Below are 22996 nucleotides of genomic sequence, written 5' to 3'. Positions count from 1 at the left end.
GATTGATTTACCTGGCAAGGCAGGAATCTGCAGCTCTCTTCCTTGCAGAACTGATCCGATGCTGCAGGAATCCTAGATACACAAACAGGCAGCCTGATTCCCCATCACGTCTTCTCACTTGAGCTAGAAATAATGGTGAGTCATTCTGGGCAGGAGGGTAAGCTCCAGGTCCTGGAGGTGAGCTCCAGGGCTGGGCTGGGCTGGAGGGGCAGTGGGATGCCTGGTCAAGGGCACGCAGGACTCGAGGACAGCCGAGATTGGGTCTGGAGCCTTTGAAAGGAAGGAGGCAAGATGCAATGCTCAGCAAAAGCCAGAGTCCCCCTGGCTGTCCTCAGGAGGCGTGACGTTGCCTGGAAAAAACAAGGTGGAATCAGGGCTTTTGGGCAGCTGGTGCCAAGATTTAGGAGGGCGCTGGCAGCTTCTCTTCCATGCCCACCTTGCATTCTGGTGTCACACCTGAGAACTATCCCTCAGCCTCCCAGCCTCCTCTGGGCAGGCTTACATCAGTTGGAAGCATGTTCTCCCAGGGAACAAGCCTTCAGACTTGGCTGGGCCTGTCTCCTCCAGGGGCCTCCCCGGGCTGAGCCAGATGCCCCATTGGTCCTCTGCAGCCATCAGGAGGGACTCTGCACAAAGCCTCCCACCCCCAGGTCAGGACACAGCATCTCCCAAGGGGAGGGCTTCCTACGCTGCAGCCTGACTTCCAGCTCTGACCTCTGCAGTCCTGGGAGAAGATAGGGCTCCTCCCCACTCTGGCCCCCCAACACACACACTCCTTCAGAGCTCATTTAGGGAGACTCCTCACACAGAAAGGTCGATCTCCAAAAGCTGGCTGGCTTGGTCCCAGGACTTACTCTCCCTCAAGGATCCCTAAACTGCAGGCCTCCCTCCGGGCGCGGTGGCATTTGAACTGGGCAGGCGCTCGACCACCGATTTCTCCCCAAAAGAAAATCCCTCACGTCTTCTCCTCGGCAGTGAGCGCAGAACCAAGGCTCAGTCAGCCTGGCTTCGAGGCGGCTTGGCAGCAGCGAGAAGGGGGAGCCTGGAGGAAGCCGGCTTCCGGGCTGGCCCCCTGCCGGCCCAATCCTACCGGCCCCAGGGCGGGGAGGGGTCCGGGGCCGCTCCCCATCGCCCCGGGCTCCGGCCGGGATTCCGCCAGGCGCGCTCCGCGCTCGGCTCCGCGCGAGTGGATCAGACCCACCAGCTGGCAGCGGCAGTCAGCGCCACCTTAACCCCCTCCTGCCCGATCCGGAGGGGGCTCGAGCGGCGGGCCCGAGCGCAGCCCAGCTCTTTTGCCCCTATAGGATCCGAGGGAGCTCCTAGGCTCGATCTCCTTCGGAAAACACTGGAACCTAAACTCTGGGGGTGGGGAGTAGGCTGCTGCCCCAGATCTTGGCTTCCTCCTAAGAGCGGGGTCACCCCGGCAGCCCACGGCCCCAGGGAGGCGGAAAAGCCCTTCTCTGCCGAAAAGCCGTTTTCATTCCGAGCCGGAGGGGGGAACGCTGCCCGGCCGTCGCAAGTGATATGGGTCCTACCAACCGGCTCTATTTACCAGACATGGTTATGCTGTCACTGCACTTCCCATCACCCACCAGCTCCTCTCTGCGCCCCCCGCCCCGCGCCCCGCATTGCCCGGAGGGTCCCCGAGCCCGTTCCGTGTTCTCTCCTTCCGCTGGACACCAGACCCACTCGCCCGCCCCGGCCCGGGCCGGCAGCCATGGTCGGCACAGACTCGCCCGCCCCGGACTCAGCCCGAGCCCGCCGCGCTGCAGGCTGCGCCGCCCGGTGCCCCGCAGCCCCTCTGGGCGCCGCAGCCCAGGCAGGGGGAGGCAGCACGCGCAGCCGAGCGCCCCGACACCCATTTACCCTTCCCGATGGGCACCCGGAGCCTCCATGTGTCTGGGTGACCGCAAGCGCCGGCGGAACCGCGGCGGCGGCGGCGGGATGCGGGCGGCCAGCCGGGAGCCGGCTCTGCAGTCCCGCCGGCGGCGCGTAAGGAGAGCCCGGCCGCCGCCCGCAGCCGCACCGCGCCACGCAGCGCCGCACCTGGCCGCCAGCGAACTCGAATTAAAGGCGCCGGCGGGGGCCCGAGCCGGCGAGGCGCGCCGCCCGCCGCCGCCACCGGGCTGTCCTCTCAGTGGGGGCCCCGGGCCTCGGCCCCCTCCCCGGGAGGAAAGCACCCCATCCCTTGGCAGAGCTCAGCTTACTAACCAGAACCTCGTGGAGGGCTGAGCTGGGTGCTGCCAGGGCCGGGGCACCGGGGGCAGAAGTTGAGGAGCGGTCATGAGAGACTCCTGCCAACAGTAAGAAGTAGCCAAGGAGGAAACAATCAGTAGCAGCTCTCCCAGGCCCGAGAAGGGATCCAGCCCCGTGGGAAATGTGTTGCTATTCTTATGATGCTGCCAGACAGAATCTGCAGACCCCCTCCTTGCCCTCTAGCGCCGCCTCGCCCCCTCCTCCAGCTCTGCCTCCCACCCGCCTCTTACCCAGCCAAAGCTTTGGCTTCGCAGAGGGGAATGCAGCAGGTGCGGGCCGCAGTGTGGCAGAAACTCGCTGCTGTGTTCGCCCCCACCGGGACGAGCCGCAGGAACCGGCAGAACTGCAGCGCTGGCTCTCTGGACTCCCTCCCGCAGAGCCGGGGCAGGGAAGGCTGGGGGACGTGCAGCTGCCCCAGGGAAGCGCCAGCTCCTCACACAATGGGCCCCTCACAGACCTCACAAAGCCAGCTGGCCCACGGGGCTCTGGAATTGGGAATGCAGCTCACAGCACACCGGGGTGGGTGATGGAAGATGCCCTTTGCTTTTGGAAGAATGTGTGGGAAGCCCCGTCTGCCCTCTGCGCAGATGGTGGATCTGAGAGGGCCCAGGGTGCTCTTGGCAGCCCCGTGACAGCCCCAAGCCCCTGCCAGTTCTGGTCTCCTGTCTGAATTGCTGTTCCAAACAGCGGTTCCTTGAGCCCAAACTGCAGCAGACACGGAGCCCTGCGCGCAGAGGACCTCTAGCCCCAGGGAGGCTGCTGCTGGGCCCTCCTTGCTCAGAGAACCCTCCTCTTTAGGCCTGTAGCTCCTGATGGAAGCTCTGAGAGCCCACAGGGTCCGGGTCTGTGGGATTCAAGTGTTTCATCAAGGTAGTATTCAAGGTATGGTTTAAGACTGGGGGCCTAACCAGAGCTGCAGGGGGACAGTGACCTCAGTGAGCTCTGGGAACGACAGATGACTACCAGGCAGGACTGGTTTGGTTTAGGGCCTCATAGAAGCTGGACGGGCAGTGTCCCAACCTGAGTGTGACCTGGGTATTTTGGAACCAGCCAGGCTGGGACTTAAACCTCTGCCAGATCCTAGGCAAGTTCATTCATGTCTCTGGACCTCAGTTTCCTCATCTGCAAAATGAGGATACTTCACAGGATGTTGTGAGGGTTAAACTGTTTATGCAAAGAGTTTAGCCCCCAGCAGACACTCCACAAATGATGGTTTCTCCACTCTGCTTCCCTAGGAAACTCCCCTCCTAACTCCCAGCTTCCTGCTTAGCTTTTGGCTCTTTCTCTAAGTGCCCAGTCACCAGGTTCTCTCTGCTTCTCAGTCTGCCCACCCCTCCTTCACCAAACTATCCTCCAGAACTCTGCTTCACACTCCTTCTAGAGGCTTCCCCCGACCAGCCCCCAGGACTCTCTTCCTCCTTCTTGCCACATAGGGTCTTTCTGTCAATTAAAGCACAACAGTCTTATCCATTTCATCATGTCCATATATTTTCTTGGCCCTCCTCTGTTGAAAAGAAAGCCGTGGACAGAGAAAAGTTCTCAAGGGAGAATTAATGTGCTCATTGGTGACATATGCTTAACATGTGTCACTGTGCCAAACACCTCTAGCCCAGTGGGACGTGTAATCCTCACAGCTCGAGGAGGTGATTTCTACATCAGCGCCATCGCAGAGAAAAGGAAGCTGAGGCAGAGAGATGAAGCAACCTGCCCAAGGCCACCGAGTGGTGGCTCTGGGACTTGAATGAGGTCTTGACACACCTGTAACCTTCACAGTCCCTGCTCAGGTAGAATGAGCAGCCTTTAAATTTCCTTTCCTTCTCTGGGATTTTCCTCTGACCCTCCTTCCAACTGATTGGCCTCAGGGTTATGGCATCCTACCTCTCCCCTTTAAAGTCTGATCTAAGTGTGAACAACAGCCAAAAAGAAATTAACCAGAGAAGGAAAGAAATTAACCAGAGAAGGAAAGAAATTAACCAAAGAAGGAAATTAAAAAAAGAAGCATGACAGTTGTTCAGGGCTCTACCTCTGTGGCTTCCGCTCTGAAAGGTGTCACTTGGTTTGGTAATGCTGTGTAAGAAAAAGAACGGGGCCCAATTCTTACCCCTGACACTTGCTAGCTGTGTGACCTTGAGCAAGTTATTTCAACTCTGAGCCTCAGTTTCCGATCTGTCTATAGGACAGCAAAATGACTTCGCGGGGGTGGGGGGTAAGGATTAAATGAATTATGGAGTGGACAGCCAGCTAGCTTAACCTAGGTGTTTAAGGTCACCATTTCCCATTTTGGCCACGAAAGATCAGCTGGAGTGCCCCTTGATGCCCTCCCTGGGGCAGGTCAAACCCCAAAGACCACTCCCTGCCCCTTCAGTCCAGTTTTCTGCTTGGGAGCCAGGTCCTGCTTTCAGCAGAGGGAAAGACTGGCGACCATCACAGCGAGTGACCGGCCCCCGCCCAGCACAGGGAAGGTGTCGGTTCCTGCCCTCCAAGACTACAGCCATTGAAGGGAGGAGTTTTTGACGGTGCGTCAATGCCCACACCGACCCCCATCCCCACCCAAGCACCACAGGGACAGGAGGGAGGGGCTTAGCTTTTTCCACCACAATTTATGAACATAGGGGCCTCTAGAGGGGTCACTCCCAGAGGACCAGCTCTCCCTCCTTGCATGACTGCCACCTCTGCTGATGCTTGCTGTAAAACTGGGATACTTCACAGGCTGTTGGGAGGATTAGCCCACGAACCCACCCACCCACCGTGGCAGCACAGCCCCCGCTAGCCCACCAGAAGCAGGGCAGGGAAGCATGGAATGTGAGCCCAGGCACTGGGCTGACAGCTCTCCACGGACCATTTGATTTAATCCTTGCCACCAGCCAGTGGGAAAGGTGCCATTATCTCCATTTTACAAATGCAGATACTGAAGCTCGGAGAAGGCAAGTCGCTGTCCAGGGTAATTTAGCCGGTAAGTGGTGAGGCTAGGATGGAACTGGACTGTCTGATTCCACAAATCACCATTCCATTCTGCTGCTTGCTTCCACTGTTAGCAGAGTGGCAGGGCTCTGGGCTCACTTCCTGGTCTCAGGAACGTGGATTCAATCCAGCAGAACTTGCAGAGCCTCAGGGCATATCAGCATGTCCTGTGGAGGTTGCCCAACCCAACAGGAGGTCTGTTTTAGAGGCGGGTTGGTGTTGATGGTGATGAACTCTTCACACCGAGGGAGTCGGGGCTGTGGTGCATATGATTCAGGACCTGAAGGCTCTGCCCTATGCCCTGTGCTGGAGCAGCTCTAGTGATTCTTCTCTCATCTGCAAGACCCAGGGCTCAGCATCCCTCACCTTGGCCAAGGGCTATACAGCACAGAGCATCGGACCAGGGCTGTAGTCTTAGCATGCAGAGCTGTGTGACCCAAGGCCACTCACTTGACCTTTCTGTGCCACAGTTTACTTGTAAAATAGGAAGGATAAAGAGAAAGAGGGAGGAAGGAAGGAAGGAAACTAACATTCACTGTTAGTGTGTGTTACAATCTCATTTGTTAGGATCAAAGAGAAGAATATGTGTGGACACACTTGGAAAAGCCAAAAGCCTGATCCACGTGGAAGAGTCCACTGTTCTTGTGATTGTCGTCACTGCTGTCGTGACTGTGCCCTGCCAGTGTGCGTCATGCCTGACCTCTGAGGACTTCCCCCGGAAGCACAGTGAGCATCATTGCAGCCCCCTACTTATCTGAGAACTGCCTCCTACACGTCTCCTAAGGTGGTCAAGGGCTGCCTCCTGCAGGAAGCCTTCTGAGATTAACTCCTGCTGCCTCCAAGGAACTCCTGTATGGAGGCCTGGGCCTTGGTTCCTGTCCTGAATTAGCTGCTATGCACTCATCCCACCGTCCTGCAAATCTTGGCCAAATAGAAGAGTACATTAAGGAATGGTTGAAGGGGGTGGGCCTTCCCTCACCTTTTGGAGCCACTCCCCTGTGTCAGGCACTATGCTGGTTGTCTCACAATCAGGCCCCTGCTGTTAACACCCAAAGGCAGAATAGCATAGTGGTTGAAGCACAGCTGTCGGTGCTGGCAGGTCCAGGGCCTGACCCCAGGCCTGGCACCTTTTGGCTCTGTGACTTGGTTCCTCACCTCATATTTCTTTTGAGTGATTGGAATGTAAAGCAATTAGAACAGTGTCTGTGCCCTAGCAAACACTAAGCATTAGCCGCCAGCAGACCATCCTCTCAGCACGGTCACCATGGTCTTCTCTATTAGGAACGGAAGTGGGAGAAGTTTATGATGAACTGTGAGAGCAGACGCCTTCTGTGTCCTAGGCCACATCCCCTGGACCACCTATAACTTTAGCTGCCCGTGGAGGAAGTTCGGCTTCTGGGCGTGCTGGCAGTGTCCCCCGCCTCAACCACAGCGTCTCTGGGCTCTTCTGATGCAGGACTCTTTCTGTGGCCAGGTGGCTCACTCAGGTTGCCCAGCGTGGCCTGGATGTCGGGAGAGGCAACTCTGAATGCCCTGACACCCCGTCTGTAAGAGGGACAGTTCACATTCTCCAGCCGGCACCGCATATGGCTGCCATCTGTACCGAGTCCCAGTGGCTCACAGAGGAAACCGGCTCAATCCCGTGAGCCAGCTGGCCCGGGTCAGATCAAGGTCCGGAGCAAGGTTGCTCCCTGGGGCTGCTCATGACTGGCTCCCGCGGTGCTCTGACTTCAGCCCAGGCCTGTTCCACGGCTGCAGGCTCATCAACCTCGCTTCACAGACCTGCTTCTCCCTCTCATTCTCCTTGCTGGGAGCGGACACCTTTCACCCTGTTGCCCAAACTAGAAACCTGGCGGTCCTTATCAGCTCTGTTTGCTTCCCCCCACCCTGACATCACCCACAGCCAATGAATCACTTGGCCTTGGCATCTGTTCACTTTTCTCTGACTCCCTCTCCCTCTCCTGCTACCCTGGTTTAAGCCACCTGCAGGCATGGTCTGGGCCACTGCAGCCTTTCCTGGTGCCCTGCCTTTAGACTACCTTCCGCTTCTCTTCGCCCCCCACGGTTGTCATGCTTATCCTCCTAAAGCGCAAATCCAATCATGTCACTTACTTCTTAACTCCTCTTTGGCTCCCTAAACTGCATGACCTAAAAGGCAAGCAAAGCCCTTCATGATCTGATGTTCCCCTGCCCTCCCTTTGTCCCCCATCCCAGAAGTCTATATTGGCATCAAATTAAATTATCTTGAAGGCTCAAATTGGCTTAAAACACACAGATTAACTAAAGACCTAAAGTCCGATAGGCCTGGGATTGAGTCCTGGCTCTGCTGTTTGCCACTCATGTGACCTCAGGTGGGGTATTTTTCCTCTCTCAGTTCCAGTCTGTAAAATGGGAATAATAATGCCTAATTTTCGCTCCAAGGATCAAATGAGAGAATGTGCACAGGGTGTTTATCTCAGTACCTCACCTGCAGGAAGGGCTAAAGAAATATGAGCTTCCAGATGGTTCCAGGCTCCCAACACAGAACACCCTGCCCCCACATCACCCCAATGACTATTCTTCTAACATTCAACTCATGTCACATCCTCCACCAAGCCTTTCTGGACCTTTTCCCTGGTCCCCACCCTCTAAGGCAATGCCTGAATGCTGTCTGGGACACAGGTTATCACGTTGAGTTCCTGGGTCTGTCTCTGTCCCTATGTTGTCTTCCCCTGGGCAGGGGGCATCCTGAAGGCAGGGGCGCGTGTCTTCTGCCTGCATCCCTGTGTTTGGTCCAGGCCGAGCACAGAACATCTGGCCCAGCCGTGTGTGTGAACTAGTGAACACCGGCAGGTGCGTGGACTCCGTGGCGCCCCACAGCTTAACCTTCTCGCCCTGCCTTTCAGCCCCCAGACTTGGCATCTCTGGAAGGCCCCTGCTTCTGAAGAACCCTGAGTCACCACAGGACCAGGCAGGGGCTGTTCCTGACTCTTGCCTTAGGCCTAGAGGGGTCAAGAAGGAGGGCCGGCCTTACACCAGCCACTGCCAGGGGGCAGATCATTGCCCAGAGGATGGCAGAGTGGGGAGGATGATTGCCTGGAGGGATGTGGCTCCTTATTTCACAGAGAGGTTAGGCAACTTGCTCAAGGTCACACTGCTGGTCCAGGCAAGAGCCAGGATTTGAATTCAGGCTCCAGAATTCATGGTCTTAACTATTCTGCTGTGCTGTTTTCATAGCTCGAGTATCCAGGCATCCTATGGGCTGGACTTGATCTTTCCCACCTGTCACTCTGCGCTTTAAACTTTTCAAGGATTCCTGAGGACTCTTCGACTCACTTTCCTCCCGCTTCTGCACGCACGCTTTCAGGGACGGTGCTTACTCCCTCTCACCGTGGGCCATTCCAATTTTAGACAGAGCTAACTTTTTGATTGCCTTTCGCTGACCTGGAATCTTCCTTCCTGAAGCCTTCACTCAGGGGTCTTCATTCCACTCGTGGCCATAAAGTACGGTTCTGCACCCCCCTCCCCAGCACATATCTGCACGTCACAAAGTTGAAGAGAGTGACCAGGAGCCCCAAGGCCTCTGTTCTTTGAAGTCATCATCCCTGGGCCCTCACCTCTTCCTAAAATGCCATGGCTTAAGGCTTTGCATCACCCTGCCATTCTCTGAGAATTACTCATTCAGTATGCCTCATGAGAGGTCCCCACCGGAGAGAGCTTTGGCCCAGGTGTGGCCCAAACAGCCCAGAGATGGGGGAACCGTCACTGCTCTTGCCCCACGAGGGCAGCCTAGCACACACTGTCTCCTTAGTGTCCACAGCCCGGGGCCTGATTGTTACTATAAACGCTACATCCTTCTTCTCTCCTCTTTACTGCCTTTAGTCCATAGAGAAGGGGAATAAAGCAGACAAACCAGAAGCAACTTGATACCATGGAAAGACAGTGGGCTTGGCAGTTCCAGCCCCAGCTCTGCCACCTTGGGGCATGTGACCTTGAGGAAGTCATTTCCCCTCGCTGGCTGGGCCTCAGCTGCTTCCTCTGTAAAATGGGAAAGCTGGACTACCTGAGGTACATGGCCTCTTCTTGTTCTATGACTTGTTCTTCGACTTTGCCCCAGCTAAGGAATGGGAGCCCCATACAGACAAATAGACATGTCTCATTTATGCTCCACTAGTATTCTAAGTGAGCTGATTATAGCTATTCTACTGAGAGAACATAGAGGCTCAGAGAGGTTGTGTGGACCTGCTCAAGGTCACATGGCTCTAGTAAGTGGCAGAGCTGGGATTCGGGCCCAGGCCTCATTGATCCCCAAGTCAGCAGTTCCCCCATCAGATCTCGCCGCCTGTTTAAAAAGGGTGGAAGGAATTTTGGAGCTGCCAAATCACTTTGAAACGAATCCTGAAGTAATTCAAAACAGTGTAAACCTGACGCTCAGAGCATCTTAATAATATTCTCTGAGTCCAAGATGGGTCATGACAAGGGGAACTCAGGGAGTCTTCAATTCTGAGCACCTACGGAGAGAAAGTGGGTTAAAACTGCAGTGAGAGGGTTCAGTTAGATATGGGGGAAAATGATGGACTCTGTGGGATATTTGACTGACTAAGGGACCCAAAGGAGACCTTTAAGAACAGGGTAGGGGCCTGATTGCCTGCTACACACCACTTAGGGATGGCCTTCCCCGGAATGCTGAGGAAATAGAATTAGGTGGGTGAAAGATTGGATAGGAAAATATCGGCTAGCAAATCCGCGTTTGTTGAATGGAATGAGTTCTGGTCTGGAGAGGCAGCAGGGCCTTGTCCAGGGAACTCACATCTGGGGTTCTGGATGATTCATACTTTCTGACCTGTCTTTGAAGAAGGGGAAAGAGAGGGAAGATAGAGGATTGAGCCATCTTGGCAACTTTCCTGGTGTTGCAGAGACAAGATGCACCTGGGAAAGTGAACGGAAGGCAGTCTATGAATGAACAAGGGCCTAGGGGGCGCAAGGAATAACTAGATGAGGGGACAGGGCGTCAGAACCCTGTACTCCTACCCCTCCACACTCGCAGCCCAATCTTGGCCTGCCTGCTTTGCTCCTGAAATTCCAGGATCATCCAACAGTGCCACCCAGTGGCGATATGGGTGAGGTGCGGAGAGGTGCCCAGGGAAGCCAAAACCAGATGGGGGAAGAGGGAGAGGACCTAGCCACTCAGAAAGAGAAAACTCTGAGCTTCTTTCTGCCTTGAGGGTGTGGTGCTGGGCTGTCCACGGGTCTCTGGGTCTAGGCAGAGATGTCCTATAAGAGTCCTGCACACCTCAAGGGACTGGCTTTCTTCTCTGATCTCTGGCCCTTAGAATCTGCTGCATTAAGCCGTAGATCCCCAAGCCAGCTTGGCCGTGCACTTGAAGAGGCAGGGGTGTCTGCAGTCCCTCCCCCGGGCTTCCCTTTCTGGGGTGAAGAGGGGCTGTGGAGGCAGCTGCCAGCTGGCCCTCCCCCTGCATTCCTCTGGTCAGAACCAAGGTCATGGTTGTTGCCAGGTCAGCACAGTGGGGTCTCTGGGACAGCAGTGGAGGGGCTGGAAGTCACTTCACAATGGACTGCATACCCTTCCCTCCTCTTCCAGCTGCACCCTGTCTGAGGTCCATGAACTTCCGGGAACTAAGCAGAAGTTCTTCCTCTCAGAAAAGTGGGAACCCAGAGTTAAATGATAAAGAAGGTGGCATGGTTCCTAAGAAAAACACAATAGAACCTGGGAATGAGGGGTCAATGGAAACTCTTCTCTCCAGGCTTCTGTGATACAGATAAGACCTAACAGGGGTGCGTACTATTTTCATTCCTGTTCTACAAATACAGAGACTGAAGCTTAGTGAGGTTGAGTGACTCGCCAATGAGCATGTAGCCAGTGACCAGGTGCAAGAGTCAGGAGCTGAACTGCGGTCTGTCTGACTCACCAGCCCAACCCTAAACTGGGCACGAGCCAAGCACCATGGGGGCACCTGGAGCTTGGCACTTAAGAGCCACTCAACAAATATTAGTTGAATAAGTAGATCCTTCTCTAGAGCTGGAGAGGGCAGCAGAGTGGTCAGCAATTGACTGTAACCCAAGGCAGAATGAACTAGCTTAAATTCAGGAATAAGGTACAAAAGGACATAAGAAAAGGAAAGCCTTCAGAAAAGATGGGGGGTTTGAGAGGTGTCTTTAAGGAGAATGCCCAAAAGCCTGAAAGAGGTGTTGAGGCAAGGGTTGGGGCTTTCTGCCTGGGAAATCTGTGTACCTCACCCCCTACTTCGTACATCCGTCCACTCGCTGCAGAAAAGCTCTCCAGGACAGCCCATCTCAAGCAGCAACCTCCACCGCTTTGCACCTAATCACGCTGTATTTCTCTTCATAGCGTTTATCTCAACCTGTCAATTTGCTATGTACTTATTTGTTCATTGTCTTATTCCCCTACTACTAGAACGTAAATTCGATGAGGAGGGATTTTGAGGATTTTTCTGTATTTCCTTATTCCCAGTGCCTGGAACACTGTGGGTGCTCAATACATAATTGTGAAATAAGTGCCTACGTGAATGAGTGAATTCCAGGGTCAGGGGACAAGAGGGACAGAGCACAGAAGAAATCTCACCTGTCCCAGGAATTCCAGGTCAGGCAGCATGGAGAGACATGGCAAGATAGGATGGATCATTGAGAAAGACTGGGAAAGGCCTAGAATGTCATGCTGAGGAGTTGATTTATTTTGTCCTGTAGGCAAAAGGGAACCCCTGAGGGTTTTGTGTCGGTGTGTGACAGGAGCCAACCTCGGTTTTAGGAAGATAACTTAGGAATGTAATGTACTTTGTAGTGAAAACATGGAATGGATGATCTGAGAACAGAGGCAGGAAACCAGAAAGGAGAAGGTTGCTTCTCCAGGTGAGAGATGACAAGGGATGAAGGGATGAAGCAGTGAGGATGGCAGCAAAGAGGAAGCACCGACAGGGAGCCATCGCAGGGAGCCAATAGGATTCAGTGGTCAGTGGGATGGGAGAGGGAGGGGAAGCGTGCTGGTGCCTTGGGCCGAGCAGGGGACTCAGAGGGTGCTGTGTGCGTGGCGCCTGTGTGTGGGAGCTCACCTGTGTGCTGGGGGATGGAGCTCCCAGGGTGGGCCGTTCTGGCAGATGTGGACGTTTGTGGGGCTGCTGTGACACGCCTGTCCGTTGTCAGCTGGGCGGATGGCAATGCTGGCCTGATGCTCAGGAGAGGGGCCGGGGACTGGGCATGCAGAGTTGAGAGTCATCATCGTGGAGGGGTATTTGAAGCCATAGGGAAGAATGTGATCCTCCTGGATGGCAGCATAGACGGAATGAAAAGAGAAGTCTCTAGAGCACCCACACTATGGGGAAAGGAAGGGAGAGGCGGGGAAGGAGTCAGCAGAGCTGTGGTCGGAGGGTCAGGAGGAGGGTGCAAGTGCCGTGGCCCACACAGCTACATCTGGGCCAGGGCCGCACAAACACACATATAACGCCCTCCATTGACAGGACTTCACACCCCATCTGAGTCCCGTGGCCTCATCCTTGCCACACAAGCACAGGACATGGCAGAGTCTGATAGCACTAGGCCTCCGTTCAGGGTCAATATTTGTACCACATCAGGGTCAGGACTTCTATTTCAGGCAGGAAGAAATAATTTATTAGTGGCATCTGTAGAGCTAAAAATGTTACTTAAAAAAAAACCTGGTAAAGTCTGACTAGAGTTTTATTCAAAGTAGCCTTATCTTTCTTCCCGTTCATCTGTTTGGAAGTGTGGATTGTAATATAGCGATGGGACCAGTATCCCGATGGGGAGAGTTCTGAGCAGGGTTTTCAAGGAGGAAAGACCTGGGCTGGCAGAGGATAGGGGAGGCAGTACCGGGGTGGGGGGGGGAGAAGTGATGGCCGCACGCTCTTGGTGCTTACTGCCCACAGGGGGGCCACAGACTTGCAGAAGGCGGGTGATGGGTGCGAAGATGCCATGGGAGCCCAGCTCCCCACGCTGGGTGGCTGTAGGAAAGGAGGCACAGGGAGGACTCAGGACTCCACCCTGGGAGGCAGGGTCCCGCCGCTCCCTGCTGGGATCACAGGATCCCACACTCCACAGTAGGATGGGTCCAGCCACATGGAGAGCAACCTGTTAGCTTGTGATGAAAGGTTTTTTCTCCTCTTCTAACCCTTCTTTGGACAGTCTGAGGAACCCAGAATCCCAACCTCCTCCCTGGCTTTGCCGTTCAGTTGAGGCTCTGCCCTGGAAGATCACTGACACCCTCTATTCTTTCTGTTTGGAATTATTGCCCTGGGAGGGCTTTCCTTTTGGGAGGTAAGAGGGAGGAGGCATGGCCCTCTGATGAGAAAGAGACCCAGGAGGGTTACGAAAGAAACATAAGGAGAGAAGGAAAAGGATGCCCAGGTGTACCTTACATCGTTACTTAGACTTCTAATAGGCAGCGCCAACTTGGCACTTCCAATGGAATTCTCCTTTTTGTCACCTAACTCCCAAGCCTGACCCTCCACCATGTCTTTAGGTAGCGCCACTCCTCACCCAATTGCTCAGGCCCCAGTCCCTGGAGACAGCCTTTGACTAACCCATCAGCAACTCCTATTTATTGTCTCTGCCTTCAGTGTATTCTGAATCTTTTGTCTTGTCTCCTCCAAGAACAATCCAGGTGCCAGACACTCGTCTCTCACCTGGGCTCGCAACAGTTCTCCCCGCTCCTAACCTTGCCTCATGCAGAAGCCAGAGTGATGTTTTAGAAACAGAAATCAGGTTGTGTCATGCCTTTGTTCAAAATCCAATGGTGTTCACCACCCTTCGAACTAAACCCACAGCCGTTCTGTGGCCTGAAAAGCTCTGAACCATCTGTGCCCTGGATACCTTTCTGACCTCATTTCCAACCACCCTCCTACGTTCATTTGGCTGGACCAGCTGCCTCCTTGCTCATCCTCAAACCCAGCAAGTACATCCCCGCAGCAGGGCTTGGAAGACTTGTCTCCCAAACATACTCATGACTTGCTCTCTTTATGGCATATCTGCTTACACATGCCTTCCTAGGAGATGCCTAACACATATTGGGGGAATAAATGAATGAATACACGAATGAATGATAATACCTGTATTTACCCTGTGCGTGGGTATAGGAAGTACATAGTAACAGCCTGGCCTAAGCTCTCTTGTCTTGGTTTTGAAATATGCTCCCATTCCCAGGGGTCCCTCTGGACCTGCACAGAGAAGGTGGAAATCACCTCTGTGGAAAGAACCAGATGCACACACAGCTCGTGGCCACCAGAGGGCGCCACACAAGGCAGCATCTGCGCACTGCGGCACAGGCTGCGGCTACAGCAACCCTCCCCTCACCAGCACCGGAGAGATGTAGAGATAGGAACTGGATATCCACAGGCCAGGGTTTCTGAAACTCCCTCTGGCTCCCTGCATATTCTCTAACCCAGGTCCTGAGGGCTTTCTAAAAAAGGGCAGGTGAGATTTTGAGGCTTAAAAATGGGTTTTTCCCGCCACTGTTTGTCAAGCTCCAAACCCCAGCACCTCCAAGTCACCTGAGATCAGGTTGCTGACAACAGGCTCTTCCTCCCCACCTCCCCAAATACAGAACCCCGAAACTGGAGCTTTAATTAGGTAATACAAACCCCTCTACCTGACAAACCCCTTTAATCATCCACCCCCTCCAGGAAAAGTGTTCCCAACCTGTCCAGGATGACTTGGGTCTAATCCCCTTCTAGAAGGCCACTGCTGCATGTAACATCTCCCATAGCAAACGCTGCTGTGAACTGCGATTATGCGAGCCTCCTGAAAGCAGAATCTGGTCTAATGAGGGTGGGGGTGTGGAGAGAGAGAGAGATTAGGCACCAACAAAGGGAGTACCCAGGGCCAAGAGGCTCCTTTCCGATTTCTCAGCCCCCGTACTAAGTCTGAAATCTCTAGCATCCAGACTCAATCCCTGTCCTCACACACCCTTCTCCAGACCCTCCCTCTTCCCCCCTGGGCGAATCCTGCGTGGGCAGGTCAGCCCTGCAGGCTCCGTGCTGGACAGCGTCTTAGAGGTCACCTCACGGTTTCCAGGGCACATCCAGCATGCTGAGAACCCGCTGCTCATTCCCGCCTCCGCCCCATCCCAGGTCCTCATGTTGTGGTTTGGCCCACTGGGCTTGGTGGAGCGTCTTCCCGATGGTACCCACCCTCTGATTCCCAGGCACGGCTGCCCATGGCCTCGCCTGTCTTTCCTGCGCCCCTTCTCAGGGGCTGAATGCTGTGCTGTTCAGAATGGGGCCCTCACTTAGCAGAGAGCCAGAAGGTGGGACTGGGCAGGGCAGGGAGTGAGGCGGTGAATTGCTGCTCTAGCCAACAGATGTCCTGAGCTGGGTATGTGGCAGGGAGGTGAGTTCAAGAATTCAGGGCAGGGCAGCATCTGAAGTGGATGTAGTCGGACTCCCAGGTCCTCCTGTCTTCCACATGGCTCCTGCTTTTTGGCCATTCCCACTGAAAGCTCCTTTTAAAATATCCTCCTCACCCACCCCCAGGTGCCCCACGTGTGGGATCACTTTGCCTGCAAAACAAACTGCTTTCATTATGTAACGATGAGTGTGGCTATTCACTGTTAACAATGTGAACATTTACAACGGCCAACATAACTTCTGGCCAACATGAGAGGCTGTGGACCGCCTAGCTGAAGTGTGAGAATTCAGCCCAAAGTAAAGCCACTTGACATTCTCTTTTGCCTGGGCAACCTTGTTACAAGTAAAGGTGTGACTTTTCCTGGGGCTTTTTGAAATCCTAAAGTAACTAGAGTGCCTCAGTATTACCCCCACAGACATCAGTCTCTGGAGATTCCTGAGTGTCAACACTGGCTTTGGCATCTGACTTCTTCTGTCTTGCAAAGTCCCACTCCTTAGATTGCTGTTTTCTGTTGGGTGAATAAAGGTTCATCTGCTAATTTTTCACAAGTTTCCGTAAAAAAATGGATTAGTGGACTAATTTTAACCATAGCCCTTGCAGGTAACATAACTCTTTAGCCCAACAAAATACAGCTACCTCTGGAACATAAAATGGTATGCACAGCATGGCTATAACTCCATGAAAAGCAACAACAGCTGGTAGGATTTCCAGCCATGGCAGAGTGAAGAGATTGGCAAATCCTCACATCCAAAAATAATGTTAAACTGGACAAGATTGTCAAAAATAATCATTTCAGGGCTGGCTCTGAAAGTGGACCAAATACAAATGACACATTAAGAAATATGTATTCATAAAAAAACTGTTGAACTTCTGTGAAGAACAACGGGAGTCTGGGGTGTTCTTGCTCCAGGCTGCCCCCCTCCCTCTGAGCTCGGGAGAGTAGAGCTGGCAGAGTGTGGCTGGATGTGAAATCCAGCAGCTTCACTGCTGGAGGAGGCTGTTGATTCAGGGAAGAGGGTGAAAGTCCCATGTTCAGCAGTTTTCAGTGAAAGTAGCAAACTTGGTATAAAACAAATGGGAAAGCCCACCGCCCTGCTTGCTTGAAGTTTCATGCTGCTCGAATTAAAAAAAGAAAAATCTAATGCATCAAAATTATTGGAATGCCATTAAAGCAGTACTTAGGAGAAATTTATAGCATTGTATGCCAATATTACAAAGGAAGATCTCAAATCAATAATTCCAGTTTCTACCTTAAGAAACTAGAAAAAGGAGAGCAAATGAAACCCAAAGTAAGCATAAGGAAGGAAATGAAGATCAGGATGGAAATCAATAAAATAGAAAACAGAAAACAATGGATAGAAATCAATGAAGCCAAAACCAATTTTTTGAGAAAATCAATAAAATTGATGTAGTCAATTTAACTAGATGAAAAGAGAAATAAAACCATAAATGAAAGAGGTGATATTACTACTGATTCTGCAGACATGAAACGAATAATAAGGGAAAAAATCTAGTGAACACCTTTATGCCAATAAATTCAACAACTTAGCAAAATTTCCTAAGAGACACAAACTACCAAAGCTCACACAAAAGGAATAGATAGCCAAATACCCCAATGCTTATTAAAAACATAAATTTATAGTTGAAAACCTGCCACCAAAGAAAATTTCAGGCTCAGATGAATGCTACCAAATATTTAAGGAAGAAATCATTCTACACACACACTTTCAGAAAATCAAAGAAAATAATTCTATCATTACCCTAATACTAAAACCAGACAAAGACATCACAAGGAAAGAAAACTACAGAGCAATATGCTTCATGAACATAAATGGAAAACTTGAACAAAAATTTATCAAATCAAATCCAAAATAATAAAAAAAGGATAATACATCATGACCAAGTGGGGTGTATCCTAGGAATGTAAGTTTGGTTTAACTTTCAAAAATCAACGTAATTCAACATATTAAAGAAATAAAAAAGAAAAACCATATGATTATCTTAACAGACGCATTTGACAAAACCCAATATTCACTCCTGATAGAATCTCAGCAAACTAGGAATAGAAGGGAGTTTTTTCAACCTGGTAAAATGCATCTATAAAAAAACCTTTACCTAGCATCATACTTAATGGTGAACAACAGAATGCTTTCCCCCTAACATCAGGAAAACAAGTATGTCCACTCTAACCATTTCTATTCAAGAGTCTACTGGAGATTGTAGCCAGTGCAATAAGATAAAAAAGAAAAAAAAAGACATCCAGATTGGAAAGGAAGAAATAAAATTATCTTTATTCACAGATGACATGATTATCTATGTAGAAATCCAATGGAATCTATTTTAAAAAGCTACTAGAATTTATAGATGAGTTTATCCACTTGTCAGGTTACAAGATCAAAGTACAAAAATCAACCATATTAGTTCTAAATACTAGCAACAAGCAATTAGAAACTGAAGTTAGAAACATCATTTACAATAGCATTAAAATATGAAATACATAGGGACAAATCTGATAAAAGATGTGAAAAACTTTTACACTGAAAACTGCAAAACATTGCTGACATAAATGAAAGACCTAAATAAACAGAGGGATATATTACATTCCAAAGTTGGAAGACGCAATATTAAGATGTCAGTTCTTCCCAAAATAATCAATACGTTCAATGCAATCCTAATTAAAATCCCAGCATAATTTTTAATAGAAATTGACAAATGGGATGCAAAGGACCTTAGACTAACCAAAATAACTTTCAGAAAGAACAAAATTAGAGGGCTAACACTATGTGATTTCAAGATTTATTATAAAGCTACAGTAATAAAGATAGTGTGGTATTGATGTCAAGATGGACAATTAGATTCACTGAGCAGAAAAGAAAGCCCAGAAATTGACATACGCATATATGGACATTTTTGATAAAGCTGCAAAGGCAATTCAATGTGGAAAGGATAGTCTTTTTAACAAGTGAGACTGGAATAATTGAATAGCTGAATGCAAACACATGAACTTAGGCCCTTCCCAATACCATAAACAGAAATCAACTTCAAAATGGATCATAGACCTAAGTGAAAGAGCTAAAACTAAATGACTGCTAGAAGACATATAGAAAATTTTTGTGACCTTGTGTTATTGGGAGATTTATTGGATGTGACTAAGAAAGCATGACCTATAAAAGAAAAATTTGATAAAGTCTAATTTTCTTCACCAAAATTAAAAACATTTGCTCTTTGAAGGCACCATCCAGAATGTATAAAGAATTTCTACAAGTCAATAAAGAGGAGAAAAACAACTCAAAAAATAGGCAAGAGATTTGAAGGAACATTTCACCAAAGAATAAATACAAAGGGCTAATAAGCACATGAAAAGATGCTTGACATCATTAGTCATCAGGAAATGCAAATTAAAATCACATTGAGAAACCACTACACACTATAACTATAATAAAAAAGACTGACAATACCAATTTTTGATGATGATGTGGAGAAACTGAAATCACATACATTGTTGGTGGGAGTGACAAATGGTAAATCCACTTTGGTAAATAGTTTGCAGTTTCTTCTAAAAATTAAGCATACACCTATTATCATACTAGAAATTCAATCCTAGGTATCCATTCAAGAGAAATGAAAACATATGTCCATCCAAAGACTTATAAGAGAATGTTTGTAGCGGCACTACTCATAATAGCCACAAAGTAGAAACAATCCAAATGTCCACGAACTGATGAATAAGTAAACAAAATGTAGTATATCCATACAGTAGAATGCTGTTTAGCAGTCAAAAATGACTGAAGTACTGGTGAATGCTTCTAGATGGATGAACTTCAAAACATGCTAAGTGAAAGAAGCTAAACACAAAAAACACATATTGTATGACTCCCCTCATGTTAAATTTCCAGAAAATGTTATTTCTATAGAGAAATAAAACAGATGAATGTTTGCTGGGGCTTGGGGTGGGTGTGGGGATTGACTGCCAAAAGGCAGAAGTGAACTTTTTGTTGTGCTGGTTGTGTAACTCTCTAAATTTACAACAATATCATTGAATTTTAGCCTTAAAATGAGTGTATTTTATAGTGTGTTAATTATATCTCAATAAAGCTGTTAAAACTACACAAGAACAACTACTACTACATTGGCCCAGAAAAAAGACTGGAAAAATACACCAACATATCAAAAAAGGTTGTGTGGGAGATTCTACTATGAGTGAATTTTTTCTTTCTTTCCTACATTTTCAGTAATCGTTTTACGTTTATAATGGAAAATGTAAACGTTTAAGCAAAAGTGAATTTGGGACTGATTTATAAAACCCTACAATGTGGCAAGTCTTGGAAGGGGGTGTTGAGATTGGAGAAAGATCTGGTAAGGAAGGCTCTTTCTAGGCTCCAGAGCCTTCCAGAAGCAAGGCAGCCAAAAGGGCTGGGGCTACCAATCCAGAAATCTTGGCGTCGTTTTGACTTCTCATTCCTCTCTCATTGTTAAGACTTCATTTCCAAGCCCTGATAATTCTTCCTTTAGAGTGGTGGTGCTTCTGTTTCTTTGACCATTCTGGTCCACTCAGCCCTTGGACCACTGCAGAAGCATTCTAATGGGGCTGCCTATCTTCAGTCAGTTTTCCCTTCAATCTACTTGGAATAATCTAAACACATTGTTTTAATGAAAGGAGAAAAGCCCCACTAATTATCATGCCACAGTGTAAAACCTCAATAATTAGAACAGTGTGGTGGTCCTGGAACATGAATAAATGGACCAATGGATGAGAACAGAAAGTCCAGAAATAGCTTGAGTACATACATGAATTTATATATAAAAAAGGTGACATCTCACAACAATGGGTGTAGGGCTGACTTCTTAATAAATGGTATAATAATTACTGGGTAGCCATCCTAAGAAAGATAAAGTTGGATCCTACCTCCTACCCTTTCCCAGTGTAAACTCCAAGTTAAAGCTTCAAATGTAAAAAGTGAAACTTAATTACTAGAAGAAATCGTGGGGGAAGATTTTATTATCATAAAGTAGAGAATGTCTTTCTATATATGATTCAAAATATCTCCTTGATTGTCTAGAGGTTAGGGTTTGGCATTCTCTCAAAATATCAAAACAATAACATAAAAAATGACAAATTCAATTATAACAACAACAACAAAATACACTTGTATGTTGTAAAAAATACAGTAAGCAAATTCAAAGGGCAAATGACAAACTAGGAAGAATATTTGCAATTCATAATCCAGGCAAAGGGTTAATCTCCTTCATATATAAAGAGCTGAAAGAAGACAATAAAGATAAAGGTAAGCAACACAATAGAAAAATGGGAAATGACCATGAAGAGTCAGTCCACAGGCAAAGAAATGCAAATGTCCCTTGATATGGGAAAAGATACACGACCTCACTCATAATTAAGAGGAACACGTATTAAGGCTATACTGAGACATCAATTTTTTCACCTATCAATTTGATAAAGTACAAAATTTGATTACCCACTTTGTTTTCTGAGCTCTGGAGAAACAGCCACTCTCATTTGTACATTGTTGGTGGGAATGTTACTTGGTTTGACCCCTGTGGAGGGCAATTTGGCAATAGTTTTCAAAATTACAACTGTATTTACCCTTTGACCCAGCAATTCCATCCTAGGGATTTATCCTATGGGTATACCTGAATTTATCAAAGTGACCTATGGACAAGGTCATTCATTGCAGAATGACCTGTAGTAGCAAAAGACTGGACAATGCCAAAGTGTCCATCACTAGGGGATTGGTAAAATAAACTGTGGTATATCCACACAGGGAATAGTATGCTCTTGTAAAAAGAGATTGAGTATAAATAGTATATTTAGCATGCTACCTTTGGAGTGTAAAAGTCAGGAGAATAAAATTATATATTTGTATGTGTTCATATCTGCACAAAGAAATACTGGAAAGATACATAAGAAATTCAACTCAGAGGTTACCTATACAGGTTATAGAATGGGGGGGGGGTCGGGTCAGGGCAGAGTGAGAATATATCAATGTGTATCTTTCCTTCTTTATTATTTTGATTTTTGATCTGTATGAAACACTACTGTTCAAAACAACAACCAAAAAACCCCTTATTTTTAAAGTTCACAATTAGTGGATGTTAAAAAACATATATTACATAAAACCACCTTGAAATGTCATTCTCGTAGCCCACAGGATCAAGTACAAACTCCTAAGCCTGCACTTGAGAGTCTCAGTTTCCTGGCTTTCTCTCACCCCTCAGCCCTGCCCAGGCCTCAAGCTCCAGCCAAACCAGTCGGGTCCTGTGTCCCTGAGAACATCATGCGCTCTGGGACTTGAGTCTTTGTTCTTTCCACCTCCCTGCAGGGAATGCCACCGCTTTCCACTTAAAAACATCCATGACCCGCTTCCTGCTTCCCCTGTGAAGCTTTAATGATAAGAATGTAACAAGGATGATGATGATGATGATGATGGTGATGATGAAGATGGCCATTGTTTACTGAATATCTACTGCAGTCCGTGTTTCATTGCATCTCATTTAATCTTCCCACCAACCCTGTGAAGGAGGAATTGCTGTCCCTGTTTGACACACAGGAAACTGACTCCAAAGGTGGTGTGGCTCTTGACCCAAACCTTGATGTCTGGGGTCACACAGGCCTGGGCTAGACTCCCAACTCAGCTCCTTCCTGGCTCTGTGACTTTGGAAAGTTACATCATCTACAGAATCTATAATTTAATTATCAGTAAAACATGAATAATAAAAACACCTACTTCAAGGAGTTGTTAAGGATTAAATGAGACACTGAAAGAAAACACTCAGCACACTGCTTGGCACATAGTAAATGTTAAGTTAATGGCCACTCAAAAAGACTTGGTAATTCCAGATTCTACCCACTGCCCCATGTTGAAGTCTCCCACCCTTGAAATGTGAAGTCCTAACCATTAAGCCTCTTGTTTATACCAACAAGACCATGCCAGCTAATGCCATTATATCTTGATCTACCTCTGCTTCTCCTTTTCTCATCAGTTAGATCATAATCGCTTCAGGACCAGGACTAACTCCTGGGTTTCTCTATACTCCATGATTGAAGCTGGCACTTAGTAGATGCTCAGTAAATGTTTAATGATTGATTAAGTCTGAAGAAAGAGAGCAGGGAGGGAAAGGAAAAACGGTGAGAGAGGAAAACTAAAATAAAACTGGAGACATCTAAATAGTAATCTAATTATAGAAAATGTTAGTGCCAGACTTGGGTTGGGGAGGAAGTGAGAGAGGCAGAAACTCCTGTGAGGTGGACAGGAAGTGAATAGCAAGGCCAGGAATGGGAAAAGAGGATATTGAAAGTAGTGCAATGTCTTGAGGCAAACATTTATATTTAGAGGGACCGCTCTTGGGCAATGTTGAGTTTCCCCTTTTCTTGAATTCAGTACCACAT

The 22996-nt window shown here is 49.0% G+C and overlaps 1 protein-coding gene across 4 annotated transcripts in view; it reads right to left on the bottom strand.

Moving 5' to 3' along the window:
• KCNA2 (potassium voltage-gated channel subfamily A member 2) overlaps window positions 1–1952 on the bottom strand; it is a 28453-nt gene extending 26501 nt beyond the window's left edge. Inside the window, exons 1-2 of one of the 4 annotated variants that reach the window (XM_082435082.1) lie at window positions 1867–1952; window positions 12–72 (exon numbers count right to left, since the gene is read on the bottom strand). The gene's annotated coding sequence lies outside the window, so the exon portion shown is untranslated. Of the gene's footprint in view, window positions 1–11; window positions 1179–1866 lie in introns of those variants that run through there. The other 3 variants (XM_082435081.1, XR_014256194.1, XM_082435084.1) reach the window with 3 other exon arrangements.
• Window positions 1953–22996: the final 21044 nt, after the last annotated feature.

Source organism: Balaenoptera physalus, assembly GCF_965194825.1.
Source record: "Balaenoptera physalus genome assembly, chromosome: 1".
Lineage (NCBI taxonomy): Eukaryota > Metazoa > Chordata > Mammalia > Artiodactyla > Balaenopteridae > Balaenoptera > Balaenoptera physalus.
This window is presented reverse-complemented; position numbering and strand designations above follow the sequence as displayed.